The sequence below is a fragment of the Cydia pomonella genome, chromosome 9 (genome assembly GCF_033807575.1).
Source record: "Cydia pomonella isolate Wapato2018A chromosome 9, ilCydPomo1, whole genome shotgun sequence".
Lineage (NCBI taxonomy): Eukaryota > Metazoa > Arthropoda > Insecta > Lepidoptera > Tortricidae > Cydia > Cydia pomonella.
The window spans coordinates 22,620,240-22,645,595 of NC_084711.1; the positions used below are offsets into that span (position 1 = coordinate 22,620,240).

The 25,356-nt window shown below is 35.7% G+C and overlaps 2 protein-coding genes across 2 annotated transcripts in view; one reads left to right on the top strand and one right to left on the bottom strand.

Annotated features, from left to right (window-relative positions):
* LOC133520956 (zinc finger protein Xfin) overlaps positions 1-10,203 on the bottom strand; it is a 65,977-nt gene extending 55,774 nt beyond the window's left edge. Inside the window, exon 1 of the mRNA XM_061855670.1 lies at positions 10,073-10,203. The gene's annotated coding sequence lies outside the window, so the exon portion shown is untranslated. The remainder of the gene's footprint in view (positions 1-10,072) is intronic.
* A 180-nt stretch (positions 10,204-10,383) lies between these two features.
* Positions 10,384-25,356, top strand: part of LOC133520955 (protein tiptop) — a 570,116-nt gene continuing 555,143 nt past the window's right edge. Inside the window, exon 1 of the mRNA XM_061855668.1 lies at positions 10,384-10,491. The gene's annotated coding sequence lies outside the window, so the exon portion shown is untranslated. The remainder of the gene's footprint in view (positions 10,492-25,356) is intronic.

The following is a 25,356-nucleotide window of genomic DNA, read 5'->3' on the forward strand; positions in this document are numbered from 1 at the left end:
CGGTCTATTTACAAATTCTTTCGAAGGACCAGTGGCAATTGTCATATCAACTGCCATTAGCTTTGCCCGAATCTATACATATTGTTATTTTGAATATTATGTTATATTTATTAAGGGGCTGTCAACACCCAATGTCCTTGAAATTGATGTTACTTAAACAGTTTTTTAAGAAAGACTATTTGTTTTAGTCAAGCAAGAAAAATATATGTTCATATTAATTATATTTCAAAGACCGTGGTTATATGATTGAACGAAATCGGCTCGATAGAAAATAATTGCAAAGATTGGTCTTAAAATCACAATTCAACGGTTCTATGTCTTTATTGTTTTGACTTATGGGTCTGCAATTAAAATCACAATTTCAAAACATTTATATCTAAACCGCTATTGAGTAAAATATTACACTAATAATCCACTTTTTTTATTTAAATAATTTTCTTAATATTCCCTTGCCCAGGCCCAGTAACATGCGACAGTGCTATCTCATTTACTCCGATACAAATAGACAGTGTGCGCGCTTTAGGTATTGACAGCCTCTTAAGCACATAACTTACAGGTGTATCATGTTTGATATTCTTCGATAATATACATATATCTAAGTAACTAATTACTCAAAATGATATATACAATTTTTGAACAAAACAAAAACAAGCGTCATTCGAAACCCAAATTAAATAAACCCAAACCCGTCGGCTTACTTCGAATTTATGTAATTCCTGAAAAAACATAATTAATAATAAATCAGGACCGGATTACGCTTGACGCGGCCGGACAAATGTTTCCGGCCATTTATTTATGTTTTTATTATTTATTTTGGAAATAAAAATGTATGGGACGCCTTCCGAAAGATTTAGCGTGAATGTCATAGGGGGAAAAAACTTTGAGAAGCTCTTATATCTAATTAATTACTCAGACAAAAATGAATCTTAACTTCATGAGCTTAGAGTTGAATTTAGAATGAAGGGGAAATTTAAGATAGGGTTGGGAAAAGGTCGCTCGAGATAGTCGAGTTGAAAACTCGATAGGTTTGAGTTATGATAGGGTTTAATGGGCGATCGCTTTTGTAAGGTTGCGGTTATATATTATAGCTACTTCCATTTTCGAATTGTGACGCTTTTGTTTATGAACGCTTTGTAATCAGCCAGTTTTAATGTTAGCTGATATTATCCAGCCAGCCAGTTATATTGTACGAAGTAGATACGCGTAATACACGACCTTATTGCCCATATATTAAGGTACGGTGTATACATATTTTTGGCGCTTTGTCCGTATCTATATTTTTAGACGTGACTGTAAAACGATGATCTTTAAAACAAAGCTTTTATAGTTAACGAAATTTAATTTGCATATACCTATGAGTTCGGAGAGTATCTGGGAGAATCAGCTTTTTAGCGTCACTCGTTGCCATGGTTACGATTAGTTGTCCAGGGGACAAAAGTTCATTGAAATACTGATTTTATGGTACTTAAATGTATCAAACTTGCGTTTTTGTGGTCGTTATAACCAATGTCCATAATGGGCCCCCTACTAAGCATGTGTCACTGTGCCACTGTTGTCCCTTGGACAACGGGACAGGATAACAAAACAAAAAAAGTTGATTCACCCATCTACATATTCTTCGAACTCTTAGGTATTATACTCGTAAGTATCTAGTGACAGATGCGTTTGTCAACTGACTGCATTTTGTCTTGTCAATAAACTTAAATTAAACTAAAGGAGTAAACCTAATAAAGGTAACTAACCAACCTAATATTTATTTTATGAAGGACATAAAAAATAAAATAAAATAAAAATAAAAAGTCATTTATCGTCGCAAAAAAGTGGTACATACAGCAACGGACATCGCAATAGGGTGTACGTCCAATAGGGTTGTTGACTGTATTATATATATTATGTATGGTTAGCACAAAATCGATTGATAAAATAAAACGGCCAAGAGCATGTCGGGCCATGCTCAGTGTAGGGTTCCGTAGTTACTCTTCCATCACAATAAGCTAAACTGGAGCTTAAAGTATAGTAGATTGTTAACCAAGGGATGAACTGTGGATGTACGTCTTTTTACTATGAAGGGGAAACTTTTTGCGCTAATTCAAAAACAGCTAAACTGATAATGTCCGCTATAGTTTTCATTTAATGTCTTTCTTAAGCTCTACTTTCAAGATTTTTTTCATATTTTTTGGACCTATGGTTCAAAAGTTAGAGGGGGGGACACATTTTTTTTTCTTTCGGACCGATTATCTCAGAATATATTCGATTATCAAAAAATGTTTGTTGAAGACCCCTATTACTTTTGAAATACTTTTCCAACGATATCCCACACTATAGGGTTGAAACAAAAAAAACACCCCCACTTTAAACCTGTAGCGAAAATACCCTAAAAAAATTTTTAGATTTTATTGTACGACTTTGTCGGCTTTATTGATTTATGCGAAAATTCAGCTTTCTAGCACTAACGACCACGGAGAAAAGCCTCGGACAGACAGATAGACGGACATGGCGAAACTATAAGGGGTCCTAGTTGACTACGGAACCCTAAAAAAGGATAAACTTATAAACACATAAGTATAATGTATATGTTTAACTTTATGATTTCATAGTACTATATTAGTATATATTTTGTAAATTATTTAAAATAGATACGTTTTATTGTAGTATGTATATAGTGATATCGTTTTTAATTTATCTATTTTTAAGCCTGCACCTAACAAACGTCTCTTTTTGGCCCAGTGGTTGACTGGTAGAGAATGCCTTATTATGGCATTAAGTCAGCCATTTGTACTTATAATTTTATGTGCAAAGTTTAAATAAGTATCAGATAAGTTGTTATGCAAGATTGCATTACCAATTTAGATGATAAAATTAAATAAGTATGTATGTATCGTAAAATAATATAAAATGAAATATGACTAAATCAAGCCATTTCCGTCAGGAGAGAAAAGCGGCAAATCCATATTCCCATAGAAAATATAAATTTCGTTCTATTGACAAACTCTGAATATTAGGTTAACCAATTTGTCAAAAACAAGTATTTTAACTATGGAAGGTAGAGGCAAGGAACAAAATCTCCATATACCAAAAAGTGTCCGACAAAAAACCATAAATAGGTGGCGCTACAATACCTAGAATACTTGAGAAAAAAATCTAATCATAGACAGCGCACTTCACTCCGTCAATAACGCTTAGGTTCTTAGCTACTCTAGCGCTACTGTGGAGAGATTTGGAAACTATTATTTAGCTGACAGCTTGCCTCTACCTCCAATATTTTTAACTAAGTTAATCTGTGCATAGACTACATAGAGGACATATTAAAGAAGCTAATGATTGGCAAAGATTTGTACATACTTGTGTCACTAATGATCGGTAGTTAAAATAAAAATAATAATTATTAGAGTACTTTTTTACTAGCCTATGTGTGTGTCCCACTGTTGGGAAAAGGCCTCCCCTCTCACTTTCCAGTCCTCCTTGTGCTGAACAATTAGATTAATTAGATATTATTACAAAAAAACAGATAGTAAACTATAGTAATTTCCTGTTAAGAACAAACATTATTATGAATTAAAAGTTAAGACAGGATTGTGATCATACAATTGGCAGAAAACCAATATAAAACAAAAGAAATACAGAAATAAAACAAAACTCGGCAAATCTACAATTTAGCGAAGCTAGTACTTCTAATAATATCTCAGATAAGCCCACAATAGCCATTACAATGAGCCTATTAAACAGAGAAAGAAACACTATCTCTTTCAATTTATCTGCAGCTGTCCATACATACATACAAACTTGTATTACAAGGTTGCGTACAAATTTAGTTATCCTCCCACTCGGTGTCGGTCAATTTATAATAAAACATACTTTTTATACATTTTGGTTACATTCAACATAAATAAGATATGTTATTTAAGGTCAATATATCACTTGACAGGTGGTACTTGGAACTCCAACCTATTTTCAACCTTACAGGTTTATAATCAAAGTTGAAGTTTCAATGTAGTTGGAAAGGGAGTTGGTAGGTTCATATCATAAAGATTTATACATATATCAAAGTAGCATTTGTGCTTGTATGGGAGATTTTAATCATGAATGCCTGGGTTGGAAGGATCATGCTGAACGTTCGTTATTAACGATTAATTAACATTATCTTGATTTTTGAGATTGAATTCCGATTCTGTAATGGATTTGGATTTAATTTACTCCATTTCGTGAGTGGAGGTTAAGTGGTGTTTATATCGATAATTCGATATTGTGTCTCTAAAATAAAGTATACAACACTAAACTTGGTTACTTAGTAGGAGGAACTAGGGATCGGAACCGGTTTTTTGGAAATACTTTGAAATAAACATATATTTCGGTTTATTTTATACTCCAAATATAGGACTCGGTTGTGTTTTTAGATAACGACTTCGTATTATTAGATTGCCCAATTAGAAATGAAATAATTAACAAAGAACGAAAAAATACCGTTTTCGTTCCCATAGAAAAAATACCGGTTTCCGATCCCTGGGGGGAACCGAAAACTGGAACCTTATATAGAAATTAAGGTTTTTTGTGATTCCTCACCACGATTGCATATTTTTAAATATGTACTAATTCGAATGAAATCTATCGTGAGTAAAATAATAATGTCAATAATTATGTATTTCTTGAATACTTATTATTATAAGTCCCTATAGGTAGTATAGGTATACAATTTCTAATTTGATTCTTTGCTTAATTTTTTTAGGGTTCCGTACCTCAAAAGAATATACTCTAATAGAATCACTTTGTTGTCCGTCATTCCGTCCGTCCATCTGTCTGTCAAGACCCTTTATCTCGGGAACGCGTGGAGGTATCGAGTTGAAATTAAAACCATATATACAGGTAATCCCTTGAAGCTGTGAAAACATCTCGAAGGAATCACAATTTGACCTAGAAATATAAAATTTAGCAAGTAATATCGTCTTAAACTACAAGTAAATTTGTACCTTATATGTACAGTCACGTCTGAAACATCGACACGGTTGAAGTGGCAAAAATATGTATACACGACTTTATGGCCCATATATTAGGGAATTGTATACATATTTATGGCACTTTGTCCGTATCGATATTTTCAGACGTGACCGTACCTATTTAGTAAATTGACATCTCTTATGGAAATCGTTCAAGAGTAAGACCGGAATCAAAATAAACGTCAATCTTGACATATCGTTTAGTTATCGATCTTTTCAATCTCTTTCCAAGATCTTACCCATCTCCAAATCATTGTTCGAATCGGGCCCATAGTAATACAAAGTTTTACAGATTCTAAATTTCGTTACCTTAGTGTCTAGTTAAGCTTATATTCCAATAGAAAAAAACTAGTTATGATAATTGCAAGTGTAACTAATCCCTCAAACGTTTCTAAACAGTTTTTCACAAGCCATAAAAGTTATTTATGGCTCGTCAGACAAAGGCAGTAATGCATCACTCGTCATAAAGAGATTGCTGCGCCAGATTTACTGCTTGCATAATAATAATGCCATTGTTGGTGCAAACGTGACCATTTTAGGTTTAAATACTTTCCCATCTATGGTTTGGATTAAAATAATAATAAAAAGTTAAGAATATTATAGCCAATAAGCCTGACATCGTGTTAATAGATCGATCGCAGCGCCGGGCCGTGCTCGTCGACATCACCATCCCCCATGACGAGAATCTCTTGAAAGGCGAGAAGGACAAGTCCATGATATCTAGACTTGGCTCACGAGATAACCGCTATGTGGGATGTTGATTCGACGATCATTGTCTCAGTAGTCGTTTCAGCAAACGGTCTCATAGCGAAGAGTTTCGACCTGAGAGACTCTCGCTCGGTGGTTGGATCAAGGGTCAGATGCAGAAGGCGGTGATCTTGGACACGGCGCGGATAGTCCGGCGGTTCCTCTCTCTACGGCCCTGACCACCGGCAGCTTGGGCCCTGCCCCGCTGCTGACGGCACTATAGGTTAGGTATTTTATGTGTTTATATTTTACTTTTATATCCATATTGTAAAAAACCTTACCTGAGATTAAAGATAAATAAAGGAAAGCTGACAGCTGGCGAGATTGACTACTCGTTTAAAGTGCAATGACACCTCTTTACCGGGCTCTTTACCACTGTTGTTTCAATCCGGAGGTCGTGGGTTCAAATCCTGGCTCGTACCAGTAAGTTTTTCGGAACTTATGTACGGAATATCATTTGATACGGCCCTATTCGAAGAATGAAATACGGAAAAGATAAGATAACGATAAGTTCTGGTTAAGATAAGTTCTCAATTAGATATCGTTTGTATGTCGTATAATTGACAGAAGCAGCACGATGGGCAACCAATATCACTTTGACGTTAGAAATATCGTAAATAGATCTTATTGAGATCACAGGAGAATCGAAATAAACGTCAATTTTGACATATCGTTTAGTTATCGATCTTTTCAATCTCTTTCCAAGATCTTAAGCATCTCTTAATCATTCTTCGAATCGGGCCCATAGTTACCACTAGCTTTTCGGCGAAGGAAAACATTGTGAGGAAACCTGCATAATACACCTCGAAGAAATTCAAAGTTGAATGTGAAATCCCAACCCGAGAAAAAAAAGTAATAAAAATTAATAATTACTTAAGATTCCAATGAATGAATGAAACAAAAAACCAGACCAAGACTGACCTTTAAAATATGAAACCTAATTCAATTTTTTTTATAAAAATATTATAAACTAGAGACTTAATAAGGTCACCACTGTCAGCTAAGCTAAGGTGTAAAAAAAAAAACAATGCGTTTTTAAAAGAATTTTCAAAAACGTTTTAATTTTCGAAGGGCGGCATGCGTGCCACGCACGCTATAAATCTGTCAGTCCCGCCTTGGACCGTCCGCAGTAAAAAAAAACTTTAAAAAGTTAACGGATGACGAAAAAAGTTTTCTTGGAGAAATGACGAAAGAGCGTGGCAGATGGGTGTGATTTATGTAAGATAGAGATATCGCGCGGAGTTTTTAGGTTAGTATGGATTAAAAAATATATTATAGAAATGTTACTTTACATAAGCCGACGTCGAGGATGACCTTATTTAGATGTTAGGTTCTTGTTTTTTACATCAAAAATGATAATAATAATGTTTAAACAGGTTTCAAAACCATTTAAGTAAATGAAATATATAGATAATACCTTAAATGTTATTTTGAGCCTAGTTTATATGTCACTGGTATTAAGTTTCTAGGAAATTATTATTATTATTATTATTTTTTAAACTTTATTGCACAATATAACAAATAAAGTACAAATGGCGAACTTAATGCCTAAAGGCATTCTCTACCAGTCAACCACCAGGCTAAACAGAAACAGCAGTACGTGCAGGCAGACAAAAGTATGGAAGTTGGTTTCGTAAAAAAAAGAGCCCGTGTCCATTCGTAGGTTTAGAAATTAACCAACAACTGACCATTTAGATGCAAAAGGAAAATACTAAAGTCTTCCTTAATGAGGATGAAGGATAAGTAACAATAAAATAAATAAATTAGGAAGAATAAATAAATATGTATATCTGGCTTAGCCATAAAATAAAAAAATGTAACTGTTTTGCAGACGGTACGGGATCAGGCGACGATTGACTCGAATAGCGCGCACTCAAGTTTCGTGTTGAGTGCGTTACGTAGAAGATTTACGGAGGGGCTCAAACAGTACCCCTAGTGTAAATAAATTCGATTTCGAAACGTGACGTACGCGTTTGCGTTTAGTCTCATTTTGTATTAGATTTAGAAAGAGCGCGCCAAGCGGGACGTTTTGGAAACTCAAAATCCTATACAAAATGAGACTTAACGCAAACGCATTCGTCACGTTATGATGTCGATCAAATTTACACTAGGGGTACTGACTACTCTCTTCACGCTAGAATCTATATATGTAATAGTTGTATGTTAGTCTATACGGTATTTGTAATATGTGCATTGTTGCCTAATTCAAATAAAAAATAAACTAAAATTAGAACATAATCTTTTTCAATGCAAACTCGCCCATTTCCGCAATTCAACGAAATCATAAGTATTTTTTACTAACGATATTAACTTCTTATCATCATTTTCTAACGCTGTTTCAGGTTTTTGCCAACCAGTTCTTACAGAAGCAACTCTATATGGTTACTGTCTATAATTATAGTCATAAGATATATTTTTGTTGGAATAAATCTGTTTTGCAGACGGTACGGGATCAGGCGACGATCGACTCGAATAGCGCGCACTCAAGTTCCGTGTTGAGTGCGTTACGTAGAAGATTTACGGAGGGGCTCAAACAGACTTCTCTAACCGCTGCAATCTTCCTAAAATTTTATTGTTACAGTATAGGTAGTATAGATAGTAGATCATATTAGACATCTTTTAATTTAGGACCATATCGAAAAATACCTAGCTAAAAAAAGAATAAGTACCCCATTATCGGCATCTGATCAATATAATGTAAACTTATTTAGTCACAAGCTTGGCAACAACCAAAAATTGTAAATATTGTTAAATATTTTGATTTGATTTGTTTTTTTTTCTTTTTTTTTTTATGTTGTCACACTACCATATACTACATTATAAACTGAAATAAAGTAAAAAGGTGACTAAAACTCCCTTTTCCTTTGGTATATGATATGCATATATTGCACTTAAGAATATTAGTTAATGTGGATCAAATGACAGGCTGCAAACACTACTTTATAGAACAAAACATGTTGACTCTACCTTCAATATACATCTTAGAAGCTTCTATGTTCGTGAAAAACAACTTTGATCACTCTTGGATACTCACACGGAGCTTCTTTACGACCTAGAAAAAAACTAGCTGTACCTGAGACCAAATTGAAGATGGTTAGCTCTGGTCCTTTTGCCATGGCAATAAAAATATTTAACAAAATCCCTCATCAGATCCGAGAACTCAGTAATATAAGTGCATTTAAAACCCAACTCAAAACATATTTAATTCAAAAAGCTTTTTACTCTGTACTAGAATTCCTGAATGAAAATGTAACTATATGAAATTTAATGTAATAACTAATAATATAATAAAATATTTAATATGTAATTAATCGTGATGTTAAATTTAATAGTATGTAATCGTCAATTGTAATGTAAATTTGATAATATTTAATCTTTAGTCGTAATTCAGTAACATGTAATGTAATATTTAATTGGAATGTTTAATTAAATATTTTATGTAATGTAACCTTTAATAGTGATTCATAGCTACGTATTACTAGTACGTAAGTTACATTTTGCAGTGCCCTTACAGGGTTCATAGCTGATCAGAATTCTTATGTATCACCTTAATATGTAGGTACCTATGAAGGCAATAAATGACTGAATACTGAATACAGTTTATTATTTAGTCATTAAACGATTTATATATATTATATGTTAGCCTCATAGTTGTTCGTACATTAAAAAATCTAATATAAAACATTCTGTGTTGATGCAAAAACATTTAAATAAATAAAAAAACTTGTCAAAAATTTTTTTATGTAAACTGCTGCTTAAGAAACTTAAGTATAATAATTTCGCGCCATTATTTTGATAGATCAACACTTCCAAAACAAATAAATGAAATAAACGACCGGCCCCACAATAACAAACTGTCAGCCTCTAATATCTAACAGACCCCTAATCTAAAGCCAATAAAGGGTGCAAATCATAAAAATAAATAACAGTTTATCTCAATTTCTAACCTACAATTATTGTATGACAGATGTCTAGCATTCCCTAGGTAGCTCCGCCCCCGATACTAGCGCCATCTATCGATTGCCGCGTGAAAACTTCAAGCACTAACATTTTGAGGTTATGTTAGGATTTTTGAAGAAATTACGGATTAAAACATGATCGCAGTTTAAAATACCTTTAAAACAAGTTGCATTTATTTATTACCCCTCGAATTATTACGGTAGATAATCGGAAAAAGCTTTTAAATAATGTAAACAACACTCGTAAAGTACAGACGAGAAATGAACAATAACACAACCGCGTATGACGCCAAATTTGGACATACACATCACTCTGGATGTAAATAACGATATACGTATAAAGGTAAATGGATATGTTGGTTTTAAATCACTCACCGCTGCCCGTTGTTGAAGATTAAAACAGGAGTATAATAATTCTGTGTTGTGACTCGGTTCATTGGTACAGATACTACAGACAGTTGAGTTATGAGGGAAAGAGAGGGCGATAGCCGAAGTTTGCCGAGCGCTCGGCCCGACCCTTCGTGTACGCCCCCGAACAGACTCGAGTAACAACACAAGCAGTCGGTTCGGACGCGCCAAATGTTTTCAACGCGCGCTAAACTCCGAAAATGCCGATTCGAAAAACGAATCGCGATTTCGAAAATCGAATGATAACCGTATGAACAAAAAGTGCAAATAAGTATACGATTTATTTTTATAATGTTGATGAATGCGAGTGAGTTTGGTAAATAAATTGTAAATAAAATAAAAAGACAGTAACTAACCGGTTTGCTGAGATTCAAATCATCGGGCAGGTAAGTCTGAGTCTGACAATGGCCGGCCACGATTCTCTTTAATTAAAGATGATAAATAAAAAACGAAGACATACGGACTGACCGGCCTTTTTTTCTACATTTGTGTGGCCTTGCTATGTATTGTAATGGAATTTGAACAATGAGAAAAAGAATCGCGAATATTTGAATGTAATTAAGCGAGTAAAAGGTGGTTTTCTGCACTCGAGTTGCATTTTTAGAGTTTCGATCTAGCCGCCGAGAGATGGCGCTAGGAGTTCTAAACTGTAGCAATGCTTAGAATAAATACACAATGTTTTTGGAGGAACTTTTCTTATTGTTTTATGAATACAATTACTATGATTAAATTTTTCTTAATTTCATCGAAAGTTCCGATCTGTAGAATGCTAATTTTAATAACTTTGTTTATTAAATAACCTACCTTATTTGCAAAATCTAATAAACATAAGTATGGGTACAGTCAGCATCAATTGTAGCGGATGAAACAACACGCCAAAAGTATCTGCCAGTCTGTCACCCGTTAATTAATACTTTTGCAAAAAAAGATATTCTATACAGTTTTCGTTCAAAATTATTTGGTACAGTCTAATTATTTTATATATGCATGGCATGTTTACAATATGCCCTTAAACGGACTATCTTTGTTTTTTTTTTTTGTTTTTTTTTTGTTTTTTTTTTTAAATAGCCTACATTGTGTCCCACTGCTGGGCAAAGGCCTCCCCTGTTTTCCGCCACTCGTCACGGCTTTGTGCATGCTCCCGCCAGTCGCCACGAAATGAGTCCAGGTCGTCTCGCCATCTCGTTTTTGGCCTTCCTCTGCCTCGGGTGATCTGTGGTGCCTTTGTTACATCCTGTATAATATATAAAATAATTAGACTGTACCAAATAATTTTGATGAAATTATGTATAAACTCTTTATTGTACAAAAGATAAAATATAAATAAGGCACAGGATAAGCAGTATAAAGGCGAACTTATCGCTTTAAGGGATTTCTTCCAGTATGTGGTGGTATCAAATATACACGCTGTATTCAGCCCGTAAATTAATGCAGGTGACTAGATAAACACGCTGTATTAGTTACTGATAAGCCTTTTAGAGAATGGTAGATAACATTGACGTGGTCTGATCCTCTACGATGCTGACTGTACCACTGTTGTTTAGGGTCATTGCGCATGTTTCCGTTCAGGAGCCGATTTTTGAATTTCGAGCGCTCGATTTCGTCACTCGAAAATCTGTGGAAAACGGCGAATATTTTTGAAATACGAGTGATAGAAATTGGGAATCTGGTGGTATTTACCACTCCTTTTAAATTCTTAGTAGAATTTAAATGCCTAGTAGGACTAGGACTAGGAGATAGTATTACTTAAAGGAAAAACGCGAAATCAAGGGATCGAAATTAAAAAATCGGCCCTTAGCTCCAATTTTCGTCCTCGTGACGAAATTTGAATATAAACCTACCTTGCCGCTCAAATTTGGATTTATTGCAATCCTTTACGTCTAAACAATAGATCTAACTACATTTATTAGAAGCCTATATGGTGTCCCACTGCTGGGCAAAGGCCTCCCCCCCCTCGATTTCCACTCGTCTCGGTTTTGAGTAATCTTCTATCTACATAAAAATGGTATATCGCAAGTTACGAATTTAAAATTAAATATTTGACATTAGCGACATTAGACATTAGTTTTTTTATCAATGTTATTTATATATTTGTCATTTTATTTTGTAATTTGTTGTAACATCGTCGCTATACTTATTCAACCTCGTATCTATATATTAGATACGTATATCAGATACGAGTTTGAGTAAGTATAGCAATGATATGGGTTTTAAGACATGGGTTTTAGTGGCAGCATGGTTTCATTTTTATCGCTTGTCACTATGCCCGTCACTTTCGCACTTACATACTTGTTAGAACGTGACAGGCATGGTGACAAATGATAAAGAGCCGACCATCTTAGCCCTACTGTAGGGCTGAGATGGTCGGCTCTTTATCATTTGTCACCATGGCTGTCACGTTCTAACAAGTATGTAAGTGCGAAAGTGACGGGCATAGTGACAAATGATAAAAATCGAACCATGTTGCCCCCGCTGAAATAAATTATTTTTTTATCTATTTATTAGCGGCAGCAATGCAGTCGGCAGTAATGTCGCGCTGCAATACTGCTGCAGAAATACTGGTGTAATCTCTCTCCGAACAATAATTTATTTAATATTATACGTCCAGTCACTATGTCAACAGGCGTACTAGACTCCAACTAACCTAATTTTGCATCACAGATATGTCAGATAATTTACGGGGTGAATATAAACAAATAAATAAATATTATCAATCAATCAATTCTTTATTTCAAGATAACAGTGATCCCATTTTTTGTTAGTATTACATAAGATAAGACTTAAAAACTAATGTTAATACTTAAAAGTTATATTAGACTTAATTAATTTAATTAAACTTATCATTATGGGACAACAAACGTGATCAGCAATCATCTTCAGAATGCTGTTTGTGCTATCCCTGGTTCTACGCAGTAAGGAGGCCGCTTTCTTGCGTATAATTGCTGCGAAGCCGTCGGTTCGAGCCTCCGCAAACATGGCGGAGGCGCTGCAGAACCTAGGCAGCCCAACCAGCACCCTGAAGGCATTGTTGTACACCACTCGCAGAGCATTATACGATTTTTGGGTATAGCTGACCCAAAGGCTACCTGTGTAAAAAGATGAACAAAACGCCTTAAACAAAGTTACTTTTACCCCTTTTGAACATCTAGCAAACCTTCGGGCCAGCATGTTCGCCCTTACACACAACGCTCTCCGTTCTCTCTCTATATCCTCATCGTCCTTTAAGTCGTCGGTAACAATATGCCCTAAGTATTTAAACCTATTGACTCTTGCGAGACCGGTCCCGTTGAGTCGAACTGGGGGCGCATGCGAGGGGCATTTGTTCCCGGCTTTAAAGACCATTACCTCGCTCTTTTTACCATTGTAAATCAAACCGTGTGACGAGGCATAGGACTCGCATATGGCTACAAGCTTGCGGAGAGCGCCGACCCAGGGCGCCAGCAGCACCATGTCGTCTGCGTAACTGATGCTGATAACTGATTATAGGGATATTCTTACACAAATTGACTAAGTCCCACGGTAAGCCAAGAAGGCTTGTGTAGTGGGTACTCAGACAACGATATATATAATATACAAATACTTAAATACATAGAAAACATCCATGACTCAGGAACAAATATCTGTGTTCATCACACAAATAAATGCCCTTACCGGGATTCGATCCCAAGACCATCGGCTTCATAGGCAGGGTCACTGCCCACTAGGCCATACCGGTCGTCAAATATATAGGTCATACTGAGCAATTTTTGAGCAGAGAAAAAAAAATGGCTGTTTCATATATTTTGCCGGATCTCTGACCTTGACATTTTGTATGGAAGAGATTTTTTTTACGCGATTTCGGGGTTGGTCCCATAGTAAAAGTTGCTCAATGTGACATATAATTATATTCAGCCCGTAAATTATTGCAGGTGACTAAGTAAACGCCCTATTTTATTCGTCTCTCCGTCAAGTGGACGAAAACTTACAGCCTGGATGGAAACTAGCATAATGACTATGCAATAACCCTAATTATCGTGTCACAAATGTCTCTCAAATTGTTTAAAAACCAAACCAAATATCTTTTCTGCCCTCCGGGTGGAAAGCGTCAACTTTGCTCCCGCTGCGCTATACGAAGTTGCCGCTTTCCGCCTCGTCCAGCAGAAAAATAGCATGCGCACCACGAGAGGAATCGTAGAACATTCCATCTCGCGTGTTTGCCACAATTTTACACGCAGCACGCAAAGTCCTACTTTTCCTCCCTTGGGACACAAATAACTGTTATGGCAATATGTGATATCATTACATATTTTCCATTCATTATTTGTCAACCACATTTCAGATTTTAATGATTTATAAACGACAATTTAAATTTAAATGCAAAATCACGTCAGATATACCCAAATATGATTTATGATTGATAAGGTAATGATTGCGAGAAACCCGACTCGTGACGGACGATAAATATGGTTTATGTGATCGTAAATTTATTATAACATATAACATGTTAGGCTAAGACTGTGTTATTCATGATTAAAGATCATAAATTTTAGGTAATTTATATTAAAATGTGGATATGGAAATTTCCTTTATAATAATGAGGTTGAATAAACGTTTTGTTATAAGTAAGTAAAAAACTTAAGTAAGTCACCTGTTGTATGTAGTTGTGGCGTGTTCGAATAGACAATACATGTTTAAAAGACACACACAAACAAAACAAATATTTATTCGAACACGTCACAACTACATACAACAGGTGACGTACTTAAGTTTTTTACCTATAATACCTTTAACATATACCGGGTGTGGCCTGTTACAGGAACAAAAAATTAAACAGTAGGCTGTAGGTACTCCTCAAACTGACCAACATAAGTTCAGCGAATTCAAAAATAAAAAGTTTATGCTTAGACGCAATGTATTGCGAATTTAGTTATGTTTTAGGCGTAACCAGCATAAGCAACGTCAATTAGAATGATAATAGCGTACATTGAAGATAATATTAAAAAGTATGACATATAAGGTCAGCCACGACCGGGGTAAATGCGACGTAACAACTATGTATAAGCAATTTTGGACATTGATATTATTTATCCCGGTTGACTATATGTGAAAGAACTATAATAGATAAGTAAAGTTATTTAAAATTTAGAGCCGTTTGTATCTACGTCGTAAACAAATAGACTTACCATGAAAATGACTTTCCTTTCTTCATAACGGCTAAAACCCCGCTCGTATTTGGCATGCAAAACCTTAAAAAAACAACTCATCAGTTCAAAAATATCATTTCATCAAGCATTATAGCGGTGTTATCGCCCGCAATCTAACTTTACTCGTTGAGGATAGGTTCTATGGCACAATCAGCCAAGTTTTAATGAATTGACGTTGTTTTTTTAGTCTGTGACACAATGTAAACTCGACGCTTTTAATAATATCGGCATTAAATAGTTGTTTACCTACGGTATATACAAATTTTTGTTTATGAATCAAATCTTGCAAATTGACAGATTACTACCCGATACTGCAGCTAGTGCGTCGAATGATGGTCATCTCTTCTTCTTCCTCGCGTTGTCCCGGCATTTTGCCACGGCTCATGAGAGCCTGGGGTCCGCTTGACAACAAATCCCCAGAATTTGCGTAGGCGCTAGTTTAAAAAAAAGCAACTGCCATCTGACCTTCCAACTCAGAGGGTAAACTAGGCCTTATTGGGATTAGTCCGGTTTCCTCACAATGTTTTCCTTCACCGAAAAGTGACTGATAAATATCAACTGACATTTCGTACATAAGTTCCCAAAATCTCATTCACTCGAATTCACTCATCATTGGATTCATTGGTCCATATGATAGTTTACTTTTATATGCAATAGATGTCACTTATCGCCCGCAATCTAACTTTACTCGTTGAGGATAGGATCTATGGCACAATCAGCCAAGTTTTAATGAATCGATGTTGTTTTTTTAGTCTGTGACACAATGTAAACTCGACGCTTTTGGCATTATATAGTTATTTCCCTTCGGTAATATACGAAACGAAATTTTCGTCTATGAATTAAATCTTGCAAATTGACAGATTACTACTCAGATATTACAGTTCGTGCGTGACATGGTGGTCCCTATTGTTAGAAATATAAGATAATTTAAATCATTATTATTGCCAGAACTCCTTTTGCTATCAAACTATTTATATTTTGATACTAGCTGTTAATATTAAATAAAATACGGCCATTGATTAGCCTTTTACCATAGTATTGCATTGATGCATCGGGTGTAATATTCCACCTTATGTTATAATACTAATTAACGTAATAAATAGCTTTATGTAAGATAAACATAGATCATAATTGATTAATTAATAACAAAAGAACTTACAAACGTTTAAAAGTGGTTATAAATGTAATCTTTGATAAAAAGATGGCGGCACGGGTGGAAAATCTAGCTGTGTTCCTTGTATTTGTTTGATAATAGTGATTAAGTACATAAATACTCTACACGTGTAACAGTTGTTTTGTGTAAAACTATGACAGTTTATTTTTATATGGAATAGGTCACTCGTTGAGGCTTGGGTCTATGACACAATCAGCCGAGTTTTAATGTAAACGTGAGGGGTTTTGACACAGCTTTAAGTTTTCGATAGTCTTGTCACATAGCGCCATCTAGCTGTGTTGGCGTAACTTCGTTGTTTTTTTTTTCTCTTCGTCTTATTTTTTTTTGACGACCGGTTTGGCCTAGTGGGTAGTGACCCTGCCTACGAAGCTGATGGTCCCGGGTTCAAATCCTGGTAAGGGCATGTATTTGTGTGATGAGCATGGATATTTGTTCCTGAGTCATGGATGTTTTCTATGTATTTAAGTATTTATAAATATTTATATATTATATATATCGTTGTCTAAGTACCCTCAACACAAGCCTTATTGAGCTTACTGTGGGACTTAGTCAATTTGTGTAATAATGTCCTATAATATTTATATTATTTATATTTATTTATATATTTTTTTAGAAATATTGATCATGATTTAATTTAATTTGTTTAGTTACAAATATAAATAGTTGTATTTCAACATTTTTTTCTGGATATTGTGTCGTTAGGTAATGCAACCTACATGTTTTAAAGGGTAGCACAATTTGACTGACAACACATAGTTCTGGCTGAAAAGAGTACTAAATTTGAAATGTAGGGAAAAAAAGAAGGAGAAGAAAAGACGGCATGGGTTAGTGTCAGAATACTAATGAAACGACGCCATTTTGTTTTAATAATACAATACAATACAAATACTCTTTATTGCACACCTCAATACAGAAACAGTACAAATAATACAACACATAAAGAAGAGGTAAACAACAGGCGGTCTTATCGCTAAAAAGCGATCTTATAATCTATTTTACATGTCACACAACAAAATGAAGCAGTATTTATTCCGTCATTGTCAAAAGATGCGACAAATATGCCTTCCAATAAGTTCAGTACCTTGTCAAAACACCTAAATGTAAACCAGTCTGGTTCAGTGACCCAATAATGAACATGCGACCCAATAATATGAGTATCAGGTACGCTATGGGTACGCGTTTTATTTCTTTTTTTTATGCCGATTACGAACTACTGGTTGGAGACGGTTTCTTTTTATATATAAATAAGTTTTTGGCAAAAATTTCATTAAGCTTCTAGAAACCCCAAACACAATTAGGTTGCGTTGTTTTATCACAGAGTTCCTATGGCTACCTTCTGTCTCCATCATCAGATCAACTTGATGGCACCATAATATTGCATTGTCACCCGACTTACATATGTATGCAAATTTTCCGCTTCATCGGAAACCGGGAAGTGGGTCAAATTTAACTTGAAAGCTTTGTCCCATACATACTAACAGGGCAAGTTAAATAAAAGCTTGTAAAAAATAGTAATTCTTGATATTAAATAAATTATTTATGTAAACTAGCTTCTGCCCGTAAGTTCATATCTGTAGTATCCTATCCTATGTATTTCCCTGGGATAATTGGGACTAAACTATCCCCTCGATTTCAACTACTTTCATCTAAATCGGTTCAGCGGTTTGAGCTTAAAGAGGTGACAAACAGACAAAGTTACTTTCGTAAAATGTAAACTCACAGATTGTAGTAAAGAAATCATTCCGGTTCAGTGACTCAATAATGAACATGTGACCCAATAATGAACACGTGACCCAATAATAATCTCAATGGCCTACGTTAAGCCCACGGCTTCATGTCAGAGTCTACCAGCTTGGCCCAGCCTAGCAGCGCTGGCTTCCCCGAGGTTGCTTGACCCCAATAATGAACATGTGACCCAATAATAATCTCAATGGCCTACGTTAAGCCCACGGCTTCATCTCAGAGTCCACCAGCTTGGCCCAGCCTAGCAGCGCTGGTTTCCCCGAGATTGCTTGACTCCAATAATGAACCTGTGACCCAATAATGAACATGTGACCCAGTAATGAATTTGTGGCCCAATAATATCAGGTATTTACGTTTCTTTTTTTGAATACCGATTGCGGACTACTGGTCGGAGACGATTTCTTTTTATTTAAGGTAGGAAATTATTGCAGTCTACTGTAACAATCTCTGTCAGTAAGAAACCTTTTCTCTTATTGCAATAAAGTTTGAGTTCCGAAACAGGGCATAGGATAGTATTCATTCATATATGTGATGGCTTCCCTGTTGCAATTCAATTATCTTTAAGTAAAGGTCATTCTAAATCTGTGGTGCAAAGTTACCCTGGTCTGACTTATATTTTCATGAAAAAATGGATATAAAAATCCCTAAATGTGCTGCCTATGGATGAGGTCTTGGTGGCTCAGATGGCAGAGCGCTGGAGTATCGATCCAGACGCCGTGAGTTCAAGTGTCACCCAAGACAGTAATTTTTCCACTTTTCAATTTAATCTAAGCTTCGTGTACAATACAATAACGCATTCAGGGTGTTGATGGGATTGCCCCGTTTCTGTAGCGCGTCAGGTATGTTCGCTGCGGCGCGCGTAGATTGCTTTCACACGGTAATGCGCGGGCGCGCCGCATCCCTGATGCGTCGGGTGCGGGGCAGTCCCAACATCATTCTGAAGATGATAGCCGAGAGGGTGGATTGTGTCTATTTATCACACTGTGGAACATTACACTCTCCCACTAGTACTGTCGAATGGTAAAGCCCGTTTAATAAATTAAGATTTTAAAAATTTTGTTTTTTAGTTAGTTTCAGAAGAGATGTGTCTCTTGTTACACGATTTTTTTTTTTTTTTTGATGGATATGTCCTTAAACCAAGTCTAAAAGACACTGTGAATGTCATCTCGCTTTGTGTGATAGGGCATAGTACAGCGGATGTCATTCCAGATCTAGAGCAAAGCCCAATTGGGGAGATTACACCTTTACCTGATTACTCATAGTGTTGTGTTCCTGCCGGTGAGTAAGGTTGCCAGAGCTCAACGAGGGTGCGGAATGTTAGGGGCTGCAATGCGCATGTCACTCCTCTGGAGTTGAAAGCGTTTATAGTCCACGATGACTGGTGGTAACCTAATAGTTATAAGGCGGGCCGTATGCTTATTTGCCATCGACGTGATGTATAGAAAAAAAAATTGTCTTTTTAAGTGAAAATATCACTGTACAGTTATTTATAGACATGTAGATAGCACATCATTTAATCATATCAATTTTCGGCTGCATCTCATATCTCCCTGATATCGACACGTGTCAATCACTCTGATATGTCAGTTCACGCATCAATCATTATTGACGGAATGGTGGATAAAAATAAATATTACAACGTTGCTATATTTTGGCTGAATAGTTTAAACAGCGTTAGCAAATAGGTACATGATTGATATTATTGCGTAATAATCAAGGCTCGAAACCAGTTTTTAGAATAGCAATAAATACCGGTTTATTTTGGTTTTACTTCGAACTTTCATATGAACGCGAACGTTTTAAGAACTTTATTGTAATCTAAATAAACCGGTTTATTCGATGAACGACGAGACGGCCGTCCGGCCTGGTGGTGTGCCGCATAAACAAAGACACCCACGTAGGTAGAAACCGGTTTTTAGTGTTCTAAACCGGTTAATCTGACAAGAACTTTATGGAAATGTTCTCCTAAAAACCGGTTTTATGAACGAAACCGAAATTAAAAGATTTTGCACCAAGTACATGATAACAGCTTGGAAAAACCGGTTTTTAAGCCTTGGTAATAATAACGTTGATATCGATTTAAAGCTGACTTTCAAGCCGGGTCCAGACAGGTGTAACGTGTAATGTAGTCCATCGTGTAATGTAACAGGAATTCTGCGTGTGGACGGCATTATGAGCAGTACCATTTTAAATAATATAAATAAATAAAATAAATATTATAGGACATTATTACACAAATTGACAAAGGCCCACAGTAAGCTCAATAAGGCTTGTGTTGAGGGTACTTAGACAACGATATATATAATATATAAATATTTATAAATACTTAAATACATAGAAAACACCCATGACTCATGAACAAATATCCGTGCCCATCACACGAATAAATGCCCTTACCAGGATTTGAACCCGGGACCATCGGCTTCATAGGCAGGGTCACTACCCACTAGGCCAGACTGGTCGTCAAATTAAGTTTTAATTAATTATTTATTTATAATTTGGTCTTAAAACACGCGTGTGATGTTTTTCTGATACTCACTTTCAGCTTGTTTCATAACCCCACCCTCGTATTCGTAAAAGTGTAAATTTCTATTATTTTAATTTGTATAGTATGTGCTGTAAAGTGACATGCGGCCCGATTCGAAGAATGATTAAGACACGTTTAAAACCCACCATTACCAATAACACCAGTACCATTAGAAATATCGGAAGTACAGAGCGATAAATTGTTTGCAAACAAACTAAAAATATTATTGACCAATTTAGCGTGTTATAATATCGAGGAATTCATCGACAACGGTTGCCGACCCAGAACAAACACTTTAAATGAAACCTAATTAAATATTAGATTATAATAATTGCAAAACATTGTAATGTAATTATCTTAATAATATGCTATAATATTGAAGTGTAATTAGCTAGTTGACGTGTAAAATGTACTATTTTATAAATAAAGAAATGAATGAATGAATGAAAGATCTTGGAAAGATCTTTAAAAGATCGATAACTAAACGACATGTCAAAATTGACGTTTATTTCGATTTCGCTGTGATCCCAGTAAGATCTATAACGTATTTCTAACGTCAAAGTGCATTGGTTGCCCGAATCGAGCTGCTTCTGTCAATTATACGACATAAAAACGATATCTAAATGAGAACTTATCGTATCTCATTCTTCAAATCGGGCCCATTCATACTGACTTTTCTAACACCCATTATATATGTACAGTTATCTGCAGAGTTAACTGACCCCCTTACGATCAGTTATCTCTGCAACTGTAATTTCAACTTCGGTGCCTATAGTTTTCTAACGTAACGCTATATAACGTTTTGCCCTGACAGATGTCAGGTACCTTTACACGCTCCATTTTTTTTTAATACCACGACGGTGGCAAACAAGCATACGGCCCGCCTGATGGTAAGAAGTCACCGCAGCCTATGGACGCCTGCAACCCCAGAGGTGTTACATGCGCGTTGCCGACCCTTTAAAAACCAAACCCCTAAAACCTTCCATATCCCTAAAACGCCTGCTTTTGGCTCTGCCGCCGTTTAAGAGGGCCATAATGGCTCTATAATAGAGCAGAACGTGTGGCCGCTTAGGGAACTAATTAGGAAGGACTATTTTGGTTACTGTACCTTAAATATTGGTTAGATACTGTGGTTTCGTGACCTTAAGTCTTTTACCCTAAATATGAACTGATTCTGATATGGGTGTACAACTGTACGTGTTGCCTGAAATAAAACTTTATTTATTAATTTTATTTTATTATAAAATACAATAAAATTCGTTATCAAATAATTCATTCTTTCACTGTCCAATTGTCTACCTAGTATTAACGGCCCGATTCGAAGAATGAGATATGATAACGATTAGTTCTGGTTTAGATAAGTTCTCATTAAGATATCGTTTGTATGTCGTATAATTGACAGAAGCAGCTCGATTCGGGCAACCAATGTCACTTTGACGTTAAAAATATCGTTGATAGATCTTATTGGGATCACAGCGGAATCGAAATAAACGTGAATTTCGACATGTCGTTTAGTTATCGATCTTTTAAAGATCTTTCCAAGATTTTAATCGTGTCTTAATCATTCTTTGAATCGGGCCGTAAGAAAGAAGAATAACTTTTCGAATCTAACGAAATAACGGTAAAGTCAAAGTCAAAGTCAATATATTATTTATTCAAATAGGCCTAGCAACAAGCACTTTTAAATCGTCAAATTTTACAAATATCATCTTAATCTAAATATCAGAGCAATTTATTGATGCAGTTATTATTGTTCTAAAAAAACATTGAATTATTATAGATATGGTAAACTTAATAATAAGAATTTCACAAAAGGATCGTCAAACGCTAAAATTGTATAAAAATACTAGTCTAGAAACTTTCTAGAATAAAATCTAAATGTCAAAAAATACGGTATATACATATATACATTGAATTATCAATTTCAACAAATTTTTCTATGAAATTCCATTTGGGGAGAAAACGCTTTCCACCGACTAAATAATAACAAATCACTTTGATTTTGATGCCGATCGCTTCAGCATAATATATTCTAGGTTTATAGATTTCGCTTTTTTGAAAAATAAACCTAGTTTTTCATTGTGTCAATAATATCATTGTGTCATACTAAAAATCATGGAGGATGGTGCGACGTCTTAGCTCCGTTTTATGACAAGGTGGTAAATAAAATACAAATTGTTTTTTTTTTTTTTTATATTTATTAAAGAGCTTTGTCACTTTTGTGACGATGTCGCTCTGTGCGTATACAAACATGTGACTTATCTTCTACTTAATCCTAATGAAACCAGTTTATATATACATTTTGCATCCTCAGATAGTGGGTGCCCCAAAATTTGGTTGCAATACTTGCAATCCCCAACTTCAAAAAATCTTTCGTTCATGATATCTTTTCTCTCACTTTCGTTCCGGACACATTCCATAATGACATGGTATGCATCCTCTACCATGTCACACTCGTCACAGTTTGGCGACGGCACCTTTTTCATCAGGAACGCAAATTTATTTAATGGGATGTGTTGTGATCGTGTGCTTGCCCAGCCATCTGCCCGCCATGACACATCCCAGTGTGTCAACACTGTCAACTTGTAGGTAGCTGGCAAACCACATTTATTGTGTAAACGTCACACATAAAATACTTATATTTAGAAGTGGAAAAACGTTTTCTCTTTTTGTATTCCCTCTTAATAAGTTTTTGGCAAAATTTCATTTTTGACACAAGCTTTTATCGTTGACTGTAATTTTCTCACCATGGGCAATGAATACTTATCAAGACAATAGGGTTGTTTCCATCTACAAATCTCAGGGCAGAATTGTATCCCAATAAATTCTTTTGGATTATAAGAACATGTTAAACTACTTTTAGGGGACGACATTTTGACTAAAATACCAATATCTCAGTTCTGCAATGGAATTCCGCTTGGTGCCCATAGAACGAAATGAAGTACATAGAAATACCTATGTAATGACCTTACTCTCAACTCTGTGGGTATTGGGGCCAACGTAGAAAATTATAGACCCATATCAATTAATGTCGTCACCCTTATTACCTAGGCAATAGAGTCCAAGTAAGTAAATTAATTACTGCAGGGTAGATGTTCGCGCACCGCCGGGCGAGCACACTGAATGATTTGCCGCGCTGGCCCGGCGGTGGACTATATTGCCTAGGTAATAAGGGTGACGACATTTTGACTAAAATACCAATATCTCAGTTCTGCAATGGAATTTCGCTTGGTGCCCATAGAACGAAATGAAGTACATAGAAATACCTATGTAATGACCTTACTCTCAACTCTGTTGGTATTGGGGCCATTTTGACGCATAGTCCTTTGATTCGCGCCCTTTTCTACTGACAAAGTTGTTTCACAGGCTATAGTATTTTATATTGCAGACAAGTATTTTCGCACAAAAGTAAAAACAAAACTTTAAATCAAAATACAACGCAATGCGTGCACGCAACGTCATCAGATAACAAAAACATTATTGTTAAACAAAAGTAACTTCAACCAATTACTTCAGTTATTTATAGTTATCATTCCCGTGCGGACGCTAAACTGGCAACCCACGACGTCACCTGCTCATTAGCTGGCAACACCGGTTTTTTTTTAAATTTAAACGCATTACGTCGCTATCTGTCATCGCGAGCGGACGTCTGATTTAATCGCGCGGTTACAATTTTAAGAGGCAACAGGAGTGGTTTCTCCATACATACGTACTCGACTGTTTCCTCCGTGGTTTTTGAAGCAAGGGCAATGATTGTTTTCAACACAGATTATCATTATTAGGCGGGTCCACACAGAGCGAGTAGCATCGCGTGGCAATTCTCTCGTGCGGACTTGCCTCGGCCGAGACACGTCTACATTGGCCGTTTGCCGCGCGAGAGAATTGCCTCGCGAGTCGCGACGCTGCTTGCTCTGTGTGGATCCGCCTATTAATATATGTGACGGACTGTTTTTGATGTTTTTGTGTATTAATGCGCCAGTTCACTTCAAATATTCGCAAAAACGGCCTAATTTAGAATAATGGTATTCAAAACTGACATCAATTAGCCTAAAAATAAATAGCTAAACACTCCGACACAGATAATTTCATTACCGTTTAGATCTCAATTTTTTTTACATTTGGTTGTTTTGGAGGAGGAAACAGTCGAGTACGAAACATCGTTTCTTGAGATTTTTACGCAGGATTTTTCGCCTAACCTAGCGTTGTCCTTATCGCACTAGTTTTAGGAACGGCTTCCGTTAGCGAGACGGAAATATTCACCTAAAATATTAAATCTAAGCACCCATATCCCTCTTAAGCTTTAGTTACGAATGTGGTATCCTGTATTGGAGAGAATTGAAAAGGTGTGAAATTTCTGTATGATTAAATGTATTTAAAAGGAAAGGGGACGGAGGCTTCTCCATATCCATATCCATCTCCATAAGATATTTGACACCTTTACACATAAAGTAAATATAAATAAATATTATAGGACTTTATTACACAAATTGACCAAGTCCCACAGTAAGCTCAATAAGGCTTGTGTTGAGGGTACTTAGACAACGATATATATAATATATAAATATTTATAAATACTTAAATACATAGAAAACACCCATGACTCAGGAACAAATATCCATGCTCA